The following is a 13,206-nucleotide window of genomic DNA, read 5'->3' as shown; positions in this document are numbered from 1 at the left end:
GTGATTTTCTCATATCCCTGAAATGCTGTGAAAATAAGAGCTCTATTACTGACTACAGTTATACATGGCATCCCCCTGGACCCCTGCTGCTCCTCAGTTCATTGTTTTTCTTTCTATGTCATTATTCGCTGCATACTTTGTCAAACTATGTAAATATTTCTTCAGTCACACGCAGCATTGGAATGCCATTCAGAGCAAAAACACACTTGCTAGGGGCTTTTTTTCACCCCCTAATTATGAAAGCCTGACTATAGTCACAGTCAATCATTTTATCAGAAGCCCTGGGCAAAAGTATTTTCGACATATTTCCACAGTTTTATCCCAGTCCTGGCCAAATCCCCAGAGCACACTGCTGAGAGGATGGTAAACCCCCTTCAGTCGAGATTTAAGGCATACAACACAAATTCCCCGAAATCCTGGCCCACTGTAATCCTCATACCATAAGAGGAGCTGGGATTCCCAGTGATGTCAGGATCCATCTGAGCAAGCAGGATCAAGTACAGTGTGTAAAATGTAATTCTGATTCAAATATACTATATGTATCTAAATTAATTTAACTTGACAGTAGACAATATCTACAACCTTCCTTTCTAGATACAGTCACTAGAAAGAAACCATTGGAGATATTATCTAATAAACAAGCTCCTGTATACTGTTTAGACATGTTTAGATGTCTAGATAGATAGATAGATAAATAGATAGATAGATAGATAGATGCAGCTCCTAATTAACCAGTGCATAATGTGGTGAGCCAAAACCCTCTAACAAAACCCTCTCTGTGTTCATCAGCCATTGAGGCAAGCCGCTCTTGGAACACGCCACCCCTACCAGAATAATGGGCCACTTTACAGGCCTCCAAGTTAGTTCACAGAATCTAGAGCTGGGAAACCGCAAGCACAGGGTTCATTGGGAGGAGGGGCAATTTAATTGTTTCCTCCGTTTTTGTTTTTGTAACCAGCCACCCCCCCACCCCCCCCTTAAGCCCCCCTCCCTCCTCTCTTTTTCCCCTTTTAGTTCTGAAAAGCGGGCTGACAAACAGGCAATGAAGGGGATTGTTGTGTGTTCCGCTGGACAAGTGGGTGAGGTAAACAAAACTAGACTGTAGGGTCTGTCAGCTGGGCTGGTCGGGATGGGATAGGCCGAGCAGTGGGGAGCAGCACACATGCAGAGGGAGGATTGGTCAGGCTTGTGTGGAGTAGGAGGGGAGAGGGGGCACTGGCCGTTTTGAGGGAGAGCTGGGTAGTGGGGTGAGGGTAAAGGGTCCTGAGGGTTTCAGGAGGGAGAGCGAGAGAGTGAGCAAAAAAAAAGGGGGTTTATTCCGGAAGAAGTGGGAGGTGGACATGGGCGCTGAGGTTACTCCTCCGAGTGTGGGCATTGTATTTGGTGCTGAAGTTCTCATGCATGTCCTGTTGTAGCTCCCCAAAATGTCCGAAAAGTGATGGAACTCTCCGCGATTAAGCGGACAAGTGGCAGCTCTGCGCTGCGCTCCCACAGCTCGGGCTATTTACATACTCAAGAGGAACATTAATGCCGGCCGATCCCCCAGAGCTGAACAAAGAAGCACACAAACCTGCCTCAGAGGCCCATTACGCACTTAATTGAGGATTTGTGGAATAGTAAAAAGGGGCAAAGGAAGAGGAAGGTGGGTGAGGTGGGGAGGGGTAATGGGTGAAGTGGGTAATGACAATAGTTTTATTTTAATTTGAACTTTTTTAATACTGTTTTTCATTTGTTTTTTGTTTTTTTGTCTGTTTTCCCACTCAGTTTAGACTTCAGCTGATGGCAGGAGGATCAAATGTGAAAATAATATCTAGCCACATCTTTGTCACCATATGGAAACTCTAATCATCATCAAATCCTTTTTTTTTTCTACTCATCCTCTTCCTCTTTATTCCCCATTTGCTGATCCTCCCATTATCCTGATTGTTGAACTGTCATAAAAGCTTTACTCTAGAAAAGACGATGAGGGGAAAAGCAGCTAGAGCAACTTCTGCAGGATACAATTAATTTTCCAAAACTTTAACAGAGGTTTAACAAACATTACTCTCATTAACATTTTAAGTATAGTTTGAATGTTGTTATGATTATTATGCTCCAGTATTCTGTCAAATATGAACAGTTTTATTGAATATCCTTCTAGAATTCAATTGAAAGTAAACTATTATACAGTGTTATTGTTTCATGTTACATATTATTGTCTGTGTGTTGAGGCATAAGGTTCGCAGAGCAATGGCATTAGCCAGAGTGGCTCCATCTGATAACCAGTGCGAATCTGTCAGACTGAATCTTGTGACAGTTCTTCAGATGAAGTCTTCTACTTGTTTTGAACGAGTCACTAAGCGCTTTAATTATGATTCTTTTGTTGCCACACAATGGGCTGATTGTTCTCAGTGGCATGGTCTTTGGTGCCAAGAGAAAAAAACAAAACAAAACAAAACAAAAACGTGACCCCCCCCACCCCCTTCTTCTCTTTACCAATCACTCTCGGAGCAATTTCGTGTTACTCCCCCTGTTGACCTGGATTCCGACATGGCAGGTGCCAATCGGATGTGGGTGGTTTGGGGTTTTCGGAGGAGGACAGTGGCAGTGGTGAAGGGGTGGGTGGGATGAGGCCTTCACTGTACCAGTAAACACTGACTCAGTCCCCTCTGGGCCCCCACCCCCAAGCCAGCAGGTGACTGTTAATGTCCAATATCAATGCTGAGAGTCTACTACATCTGATTCATCCTGAAAAAAATGGAACAAATTAAATCATCACTGATCAAATTAAACTAGTCAGCATGTGAGAAAAAATGTGTACAGGTATTTCAGGATTTGTTGGATAACTACATTAGCTCTTAAATCTGGTGTAAATTTCTTCAACTTGTGAACTTGGCAGGCTGTTAGTACACATGTGGGCTACACTGACCATGACTTCTGACCTGGGTCTACCAGATGTGACCAAGCAAAGCATTTGCCGACATGGTCTTTGAACTGGCTACACAGAAATGTGTAAATTCCTTACTTCAGATTGTGCTTTATAAAGCACAAGATCTCAACTAAAGGTTCGTTTGTATCCACTGCATTTCATGACTGCATGCTGTCCTGTCATGTCATGACAGCACACAGGACAATTCTCAGATCAAATACAAGTTAAAATGGAATTAATCTTTTTCCATATACATGGATTATAAATAAGATGTTATCAAAAAGGAAAATCTATGGAGATTAATTGTTGAAAAATGATAAACACACATGGTTCCACTTTTGGAGGTTGTATTCCTTCCCTTACAGATATAAGCAGATTCTACTGGCAGTTTAATGATTACTGCTGTCTCATAGCTAAGCTGAAGAAATGCCTTGACCATGGCCAGCGGAGATCTATCGTTTTGCCGCCCAGCAGCAGACTCGCTAGTGAATGCCTCTGTTTCTGTTCCTGTGCAGTCATACAGAAGTGAAGGGAGCCAGGCTCTTTGTTTGGTCAACCCATGGGAAAGGCCTCACTCTGTTCAGATCTCTGAGAACTGAAACACTGATTCTATAGGCAGGGCTACAAGAGCAAAAGAAGAAGAAGAAGAAAAAAAAAGAGCATGAATCCCTCATATTGGGAAGATTCACACAAGGAGTACAGTGATGGATCACAATTCAAGGCCCAAAAAGCAACGGGCAGGTAGCGCAATACAGGGATAATAAAGTGCAGAATTAAACAAAATTGGATGACATTGAAGTAATTAGGAACAGCTAAGAGAAGAAAAAGAGGAGTATTGAGAAAGAGAGAAAAGGAGAGACAGAGATAGATGAGCATGAGGGTGGTAACGAGTGAAAAAAGGAGCTGGATGGCACTTTGGCAGCTTCAGCGTGTTCCCAGGAGGATTACTCAAGCACTAGATGCCGCAGACTGCCAGCAAGACCACAGAGAAGCTCCATGAATGGAGACACACACACACACACACAAAGATGCACACGGACACACAAACATATTGCTCGAGATGTCTCCCCTGCTGTACTCTGGTGTCTGTTTCACCTGTTTCCTGTCCGCCCTCTTTTTTTTTTTTACCAAGTTCTACTGTCCTTTCCTCTTCCCTTTCCTTTCATTCCTCCACTTTTCCCAGCTTATTCTCCGCCCCCCTTCTTTCTCACACTCACTCTATCACTCTCTCACTCTCTCTGCAGCCTTTCCAAGCAGCAGGGAGACGACAGGCTTGGCTTGGCCAGCGACAGACAGGTAACATATGCTGCATCTTCAGGCTGCTTGTGCAGCCCTTTTTGCTTCCCTATGCAAGGGGCAGAGCTTGCAGTAAAATATCAAGGAGGAGGCACTACCCCATCTTCTACCCTGCTCACTCACTCCATCTTTTGGCCGTTTATCTCTTTCGAACCCAGAGTCCCGTGTGTCCTCCTTGTCTTTTTTCTCTTTCTGTCACTCCCACATATCAGAGTTACTGTCCTGCTCTATCTAACACTTCTGGCAGTGTAAAATCTCAGTTTATCTGGCAGAAACTGAAGTGCTTCCACATTGTTCTTGAGTTTTGTTGTTACGTACGAAACACCAAGGCAACAAGGAAAATAGCCCAGCTCCATCTGCAGCCTGCTTGCTTTCGAAATTGTTAGGGATCATATAAGAAAATAACTGTTTTTCGCTATGGAAACAAGACCAAATTTTCTCCTTTACATGCAAACATCCTATAGGATTTCTATTAGTCTAATCTGCAGTGTAAATGCAATTTTCTTTTAATCATCATGCCTGCTTACTGGTGATGGCTAATTTGCCATCTGGTCTACCACTCCCAGTCATCAAATGAGGATCCCACACAAATCCATCCAGTGGATTCTTCTTAATAACTCTCAAGCACAGCAGACCACTATAATCAATCCATAAAACTGATGATTTTGATTGGTAAAATTTAATTTTCACTGTCAATGAAGAGGCTATCAGTTAGTCGGCATATTGATCTTTTTGACCAGGATGCTGTTACTTCCTTTTACTCCCCATATTATTTACCCCTGGCTTGCATATCTTCACAACTATATCCTCCCCCTATGTCAGTGTGTTAGTGTGTGTGTGTGTGTGTGTCTGTGTGTGTGTGTGTGTGTGTGTGTGTGTGTGTGTACCTCACAGTAGCGCAGGCTACACTAAACACAAAGGCACAAACACACATGTCCATGTAAACATCTACTCTGCCCTGAGTACCCCGAGCAATGTCTACCCTAATTAAAGTAACATCCTCACAGATGGTTAACATAACAGGTTCTGGGAAATATGATTTTGACTCAATTCGCATCCAGTGGGAGATGGGCGACGCTGCAGGGGCTTGTCTCGGCATGTGAGCGCCTCTGCATATTGTCTGTGTGTGTGTGTGTTTGTGTGTGTGATTACTTCGATGAATGTATGCTCAGAGAGGTTGGTCCTTTGGTAATTCAACGTTGGACTTCATTACCTTACCACCATTACCACACATAAAATTTGTTATCAATGTCAGTTGATACTGATAACACACGTTTAATTAATTTCATATAGCTTTGCATTTATTTTAGATTCATCCAGTTGATTCAACAGACAGAATGAATCAGGAGTTTTCTATGAGCTGATAAAATGTTGAAAAAGAAGAATATTACATAGAATATATTTCCCTTGGAAAAATATAAATATCCAGCGAAATAATTTGTTTTCTATTGGTTCCTGACAAATGCAGGTAAAGAGGATTAATGGAGCACTTTCCCTCACACTAATGTTACTCTTCTCTGTAAACAAATGCTAAATATGTGCATAATGTGGCCAAACACATTCCTATTGATGTGAACGAGAATTTCCCTTAATGCTATGGCAGCATGTAGGCTGAACCCCCACACATGACAAACACATTCATGTTTATTTAAAAAATAAAAAAACCTTCCACCCTCCAGATTCATATCCAGTGACTTATCCTCCCTTTCAGTCATGTGTGAGCTTGCCTTGAATGCCTGTTGTGTCTATTCATGTAAAGGCAGCAAATGCCACAGTAGCTACAGAAGAGAGCAGCCTCTGGGGAAAAGGACAAATCACATTAACTGCATGGACACTTTCCTTTACGGATTCTCCCCGCAATTACACTGAAGCCCCAAGGCCTCTCCTCACCGGATCACATCCCTGCTACACAGCGCACACGGCACAGACAGTTCCTTTCCTTTCACTAGGATCACCAGTGGAAGACAACGTGCCCATTAAAAATCCAACATACACGCTTATCTGTACCCAGAAGATGCACCACCTCCTCTCCAGGTTGCAACCATCAACATGCTGTTGACAGAAGAATCCACAAGTGACAGTGACAAGCCAAGAGTAATGGTGATGGTGCCAAGAGAGCTGGTTTCCATGGTGACATTTATGGTGTTATTAGATAACACTGTGCGCGTGTGTGTGTGTGTTAATATGGAAAGGAATGGACGGCAACGGTTGGCTGATGAGGTGGGTGGTGGTAGTATGACGGGGTTTTCAGGTTTTGTCTGTGGAAATGTGAGTCCATGAAGAAATTTTGAAAAAAAAACAAAAAAAAACACGTTCAATTATTTTCATGGACAGATAGAAGATACAATCAGCTATCAGGTTTTCTCTATCAGAATGAAACAAGTTTACAAACATTGATTATTTAATTTTGAATCTATCAGAGCATGTCTAAACAAAATGATTAGCCTACAGCAAAACCACTTTCTGAACTCAAGTGGCAAATTTAGTGACTTATTTAGTATCAAAGTCACTAATGTACATATGGTAACAGTTCACCACCTGACACAGGATACTGTAGCACCTGGTGTCAACACACAAGAGAAAGAGTATAAAAAAAAACTACAGCACTATCACCAAAGTGGTGCCTCAGGTTGCTGTCTTAAAAAAACATGTAGCGGGGTGCGTTTGATTTATTCCTGTGATGGTACTGTTACTGACAAGGCATATAGGTAAACTTAGATCATTTATCTGGAAACAAAGCAATTCGACTTTTATTTGATGCATGCACGCCTCAGTCTGTAATTTGTGAAACCCGAAGAAAGATGTGAATAAATGCAACTCTGGGTTTTTTTTCAGCCGTGTTAATGTAATCTGCAGGTTGTCACTTTTATATTTTAATCTCTGAGAATCTGTGGAATATGAATATTGCACAATGGGGAAAAAACCAGTGGTTAATTTAAGGGAGATCTGCAAACAGTTGTTCAACTTGGATGAAATATGCAACCCTGTTGCACCTGCAGTGATTTCTCAATTAAAGCAATTATTTCGATTGCGATGATAAACAACAAAATTAAGACACAAATCAGGATTAAGACGAGCCATGCGTCTCCTCGTCATCTCCACCGTGCAGAGTGTATCTAACCTGTTTGCAGGCTGGAAAAAAACAAAAAAACAAAAAAAACAGCATCTTACCTTTGTTGAACAGCACGATGAAAAAAGTTTTTGGTCTTGTCCCCTTGCTGGGTCTTGTCTCATCCGCTTCAGAGGGGGTGAGCCACAGTGAGCTGCAGGGCGCACAGCGGTCCAGGACAGGAGCGCTTCACAGACCGATCGGAGGGATTTTCTCTCAGTAAAATCCGAGGAGCTCCGCCGCTCAACGATCCCACTGAATGAGCTCTGCCTCACCTCACTCTTCGCCGCTTCACTCCCCCACCCACCTCCGCCCGTTTCCCCCCTCTTTGTCTGTTCTGCATGGGAATGCCAACTCCCGTTGGTTGAAGATGCAGCCTATAGCCTACCGTACCCGTCTCTCTCTTTCTCTCACTCTGTCTCTCTCACACCCACTCTCTCTTTCACGCACACTGATTTGGGATACAATAAGTTGATGCAAAACCTGTATAAAGGAGGTGAAGCGCTGAGAGCTGGATTCCGTAACCCCTAAGAGACTAACAAGGGCTGTGTGCCGCAGGTTCTCATGACCTTTATTTTGTGGCACTGACCAGAGATTGTAGGCTTAAAACTCATTAAATCCAGAGCTTGATTTCTATGGATATCATCCCATAGTCTCTCTCTAATCTTCTACAGTATATTGTGTAGGCCCCTATTATGTCCCACAATTTACACTGAAGTAGCTACACATTTGAGAATTAGTGAATTTCATTTTAGCCTTTGTGAAACACTGTACAACTGAAAAAAAGCACGAAATATATTGTCAATGTAAGTCAAAACCATAGAGGAGAGGGGCGTGGGAACATTTTGACACATCAGGTCAGTATACTGACTTGGTTCTGATCCCTTTTTTGCCTCAATAATGTGGCAAATAGACTGTATGTGCTCTGCATGCATGGAGTAGAGGATGAGGTTGAGCAAAAAAAAAGAGGATAACAAAAAGATAATCAATGAAATAAAAGGAAAAAACTGAAGACACACGACTGCAATTTGCCTATGATTCAACTAGTGACAAAAAGTCATAATAGGTTATTTATAATCAGGGCTGCAACTAATAATTGTTTTCATTGTTGCATTTTTAATGCTGATTTTTGTTTCAACCTAACAAAGACAAATAATCCAACAGAACACCTCAGCCCTGGATAAACGATTCCACCCAAGGAATCTGAAAAAGTGCAATGAAAAAGTATCAAAAGTCAGCCAGAGAAGCAAGAAGATCCATCTTCTCTAATCTTGTTTTAGCAAACCACTCTACTCCCAGAATTTTATTCACAGTTACAGACTCTGTCACCATCCCCTCCACTAGCCATTTTACCGATGCCTCTCAAGAGATGTGTGAGTAGTTTTTAGATGTTTTTATAAAGTCAACAATATTAGGCAATAAATGACCCCACCTCAACATTTTTTGACACTAGTAGGGACATTTGCAGCTATTTTAGCAAATTTGAACCTGTATCTCTATCTATGTCTTTTTTTTTTTTTATCCAAAACTCCATCTCAAATGAAATCAACTAAGTGCAGCCCTGACATTAATCCTAACTAGCTGACAAGTTAGGGCAGATTTGAACTTTACTCTCAAACTCTCCTTGTTTTATTATTCGCACAACTACTTCGGTCCCTTTTCAAAAGCAATACCATGAATATCTTTAAGAAGAGACACTCCAAAAACATCCAAAAACTGTTATTGCCATTTGAGCAATTGTCACTCTTCTATGACAGACCTTGGTCGCCATGGTTACTGAGGATAGAAGTGGGGTCTTCTGGAGGCTATCAGTCATAATAGAAGTTAATCATTGAGCTAATAGGAGATCTCAGCCTGGAGTGTTAGTGTGTCCCTACAAAATAAGAGTATCTTATATTAATTCCTTCACCGAGGTCTTTTGAGAGGATAAAACTTTCCCAGATGGTGATGTAGCAGCGCTCAAAGTCATCCACGTGAACTATATTGCAAGTACTGTTCATCAGACTACTCATGAGAGTAGGTTATTGCAATTTCAATTATGTTTGGGTCAGTGCTCTGTATGCATTGAGAGCATATTGAGGAGCAAATGAGTGCATGGGGAGTAATAAGAACAAATTACCAAAACTTCTCCAAGAAATAGAGCCAGAGCCAGATGCTGATTTACCCATGTGAGTGAGCGGTGGAGCACCTTTTCATTTAACTTGATATTCCACCTCTGCACAATTCACTAAATGCAAAGTTTGCATTTTTGGATCACACTAAACCCACTTTAACATTTGGGTGAGATCTTTCTGTGAGTATCAAAGCTGCACTGGCTGCTGTGCGACAGTGTTTGCAGCACTGATTAGAGTCTTCACCAATTCTGTAGATGCAGCTTTGCCACCATCAATGGTTAAAAAGAAGGAAACAAAAGGCTATAATTGCAGGTATGGAAGCAATAGGACTGAATGTAGTGTTATTCTTACCAATTAATACATTTGTTTGATTTATCGGTTTTGAATACTTCTAACTTGTACTGAAAAGCTTGCATTCTAGATGCAAGGCTTGCATTCGTCGACAGGTGAATCTGGTAGCAAATGTAAGGCACATCTAATAAACCATTAAAATAGCAGCTCCAGAAACAATTGTATCCGCATTAGATGCAGGAATCAGTTTCTCAGACTAACTCACATTTCTGTCCAACACTGAGACATTACAGTGAGAAGGAGGGAGCAGACAACCAAAGGACAGGAGGCAGTGACTGAGCATTGAGCGTTGGCAGGAGAAGAATGAGCAGGTATGGGGAGGGTGGTCTAGAAGCTGGCCTTCCCCTCTGGGAAAAACGTTACCAGGAAAAGTTGGTGATGTAGAGTTTCTTATTTTGTCTGCCTGAAATAGCTCTTGCAGGTGTCATTTAATTTATCAATAGTATCCTAATACTACATGAGTTTATTAGCACCTTAAATAGAACATTTTTTGCTTTGTTTTGTCAAAAAGTAAGTAGCAACAGCTTGTTACTTAAATTAAATCCATTTGCCAGTGTGTTAATTCATCCCCTTTATGGGCTCATGGTCCCTGATTACACCACTGAAAAACAATAATTTCTAAAAATATTATAAGTCATGGCAAGGCTTTGTGATTATCTAGATCCAGACAACTGAGACTGTCCTCCATGAAAAAAACAATCCCATAGGTCACCTATGCAAGCAGTTTGTTACGAACCCATCGTTACGTTTTATTGCTAGGCAACCTCTAGTGGCCGTAGTAATTATAATGGGAGTAAAGGAAGAAGTTACTTGATAAAGTCCATGTTCGGAGGAGGTTCGATCGATAAAACACTTTCATGCTGGAATCTGCTGTTCATTCCTCGTGTGAATCATTGTTTATTTACAATGAAGGTTCTCTAACCTTAAGAAAGTATTTATTTGAACCTAAATCTTTTCTTAAAACTTAACTTCACAACCTTAACCATGTGTTTATTATTCCTACCATGATGATAACGGTCTTGATGACTTTTTCAGTAACCTTCCACTGTGTTTCCATGATGGGCGGAGGGGAGTAGGGCCAAACCGTGACTCTTTGGTTTTGGCTCAAAAATTAGCTGTGTAGTTCTGCCAAATTGAAATTTATGGCAATTTGGCACCTCCACCCCACTGGATGCATGCTGCTACAAAGAAACCTTCCATGGAATTTCAGGGAATTGCCAGCCTTTTGGATGTACCTCAGCGCACGGTGAAGGATAGTCAATATAGAAATGTCAGGATTCTCTTTTGTATGCAAAGCAGCAGGGAACCCATTGTTATTCAACTTTTAGGAAGCAGCAAGTTACTCCTTGGATTTGCAGGTTGTTGATGTTTTATGGCAGCCTTTCACTGGGTGTGTCCTCCCAGTGACACAAACAGATTACAGATAAGAACAGGGCAGCAAATGTGTTCAGTGCCACCCATGGGGTTTAAGAACTGTAACAATTTAGGCCCATGTAGGCTATACTTGCCTGGTCTGTCCGTCTCTCTGCACAGCTGCTATCATTGATCATTTGGGAACTGTGATATCACAAAGCACAAAGCGATTAGTAGAATTAGACATTTGAGGTTTTCATGAACCTACTCTAATAGAATGCTGATTTCCACCCTTTAAAATTGAACATTTTAAATATTATGCATTTTAATAAGTTGTTTCAAGATGAAACCATGATATACAGCTACCATTACAAATCTGCCCCAATACAAAGGGTACATTAACCCTTAAGGGCTTGGGCCAGTGGTGATGGCCTCTCAGGAGCAATCAGAAAACCTGGAAAAGTGTTACGAGGATGTTCGGGGGTAATAAAACTGGCAAGTCTTCAGAAATACCCGAGGGAGGTGGGGACGTTACCTTGGGGGAGAAGGTTAATTCAAGTATTGAACTGTGTGCTAAGCCTTGTATATTTGAAAGATTGGTTTTGGTGCTGGTGAATGGTACACATGTTTCCAAGAACAGCTAAACCAAGAGAATGTTATTGGCTGCCCAAACAATGGAACCACACCTGCACGCACACAGACACATACTACATATTTCCTGGGGAGTCTTTCATTCATTCTCTCTCTATCTTGCTATCTTTGTATTCACATTATCCGGCTCCATCACTCTCTCTCTCTCTCTCTCTCTCTCTCTCTCTCTCTCTCTCTCTCTCGCTCTCTCAGACACACACACACACACACACACACACACACACACACACACACACACCCACACACACACACTCTTTCTCAGTTCAGTCGCAGCAACCAGATTTCATGCCGGCTTTCTGCAGCTGCTGTCGGAGTCAAACAATCACATCTATAATAAATCATATTGCCACTTCTGGCTGTGCAATTCAGCCCCACGCCTGCATATAGATGAAAATACAGCTGGGGCTTTGCAACGATACTGCAAAATTGCTTTGTGTGTTGAAACATGAGTGTGTTGTATATTTATTCAGGTCTGTGTAGATGTGTTTAAATGGCTTTCTTCCATTTTATACAGTCATATATGGCAGGTAATGACTGAATAATGCCCTGCTCTATTTAGGTTCATACTGTATGTATTAGAGGGCTGAAGGTGCTGGAATAGGAATGTTTCTGGGGGTAGCATGATGAGTTGCTAAAGGTGCAATTGGTAAAAGGTGTGGATGTGGGGGGTAACATCACAGGGTAGTAAACACATTACTGCTTAAAGAATAAGGCTACTGGTATTTTATAATTTTCTTATTGTCAGCAAATCCTGTCAAAAGACTAACACTAACAACAAATTGATCCTTCCAACAAGTATTGCTTGTGTAGCAAATGCTTGATATACAACAGTTTATTTTTCTATTCCACAGACATCGATTAAATTCAAATAAATGAGCCACTTCATTGCACTAGGTGACAAGTTACTTCATTATAATGGATATGGACAGTGCAGTTTATTTTGAGTCAATCCCTGATATAGTGTGTTACCGCCGTAAATACTTACAAGTGCAACAAATGTTAATTAATCCATAGTTTAGAATAGTTCCATTAAAATGCACCACTTACTCTCATTTGAGTAACATTTAGTAAAAACTACAGTGCCTAACTTTGCCTTAAAGTAGGAACAAGAAGCAAGAAAAATTTAGAATAACACCAGACTTATCCTTTGAATGCAAATGTTTAAGGACATCACATTAGCAGTCTCACTTTGTTATGTCAGACCAGAATACTAACAACGGAGCTGTGTGCGGATCCTTGGTGCCAAGTTATTTTAGTTCAAAGGGCTTTTCTCCTCGCACTGAGAACAAAGCACAGAGGGCCCATCAGCCTAACTGGGAAACTGGAATCAAACCTAAACATTTTTGTGTAAGTCTGGTGTTAAGTATTGTGCCCCTCCGCCTCTCCAGTATCAACTATGGAGTTCTCATGGTAGCATTTTCTCA

At 41.4% G+C, this 13,206-nt stretch overlaps 1 protein-coding gene across 1 annotated transcript in view; it reads right to left on the bottom strand.

The window, feature by feature from the left end:
• The window catches only part of slc1a2b (solute carrier family 1 member 2b), a 31,071-nt gene extending 23,450 nt beyond the window's left edge, over positions 1-7,621 (bottom strand). Inside the window, exon 1 of the mRNA XM_056386675.1 lies at positions 7,376-7,621. The gene's annotated coding sequence lies outside the window, so the exon portion shown is untranslated. The remainder of the gene's footprint in view (positions 1-7,375) is intronic.
• Between the last annotated feature and the right edge of the window lie 5,585 nt (positions 7,622-13,206).

This window comes from Seriola aureovittata, chromosome 10 (assembly GCF_021018895.1).
Source record: "Seriola aureovittata isolate HTS-2021-v1 ecotype China chromosome 10, ASM2101889v1, whole genome shotgun sequence".
In the NCBI taxonomy this organism is placed as follows: Eukaryota; Metazoa; Chordata; class Actinopteri; order Carangiformes; family Carangidae; genus Seriola; species Seriola aureovittata.
This window is presented reverse-complemented; position numbering and strand designations above follow the sequence as displayed.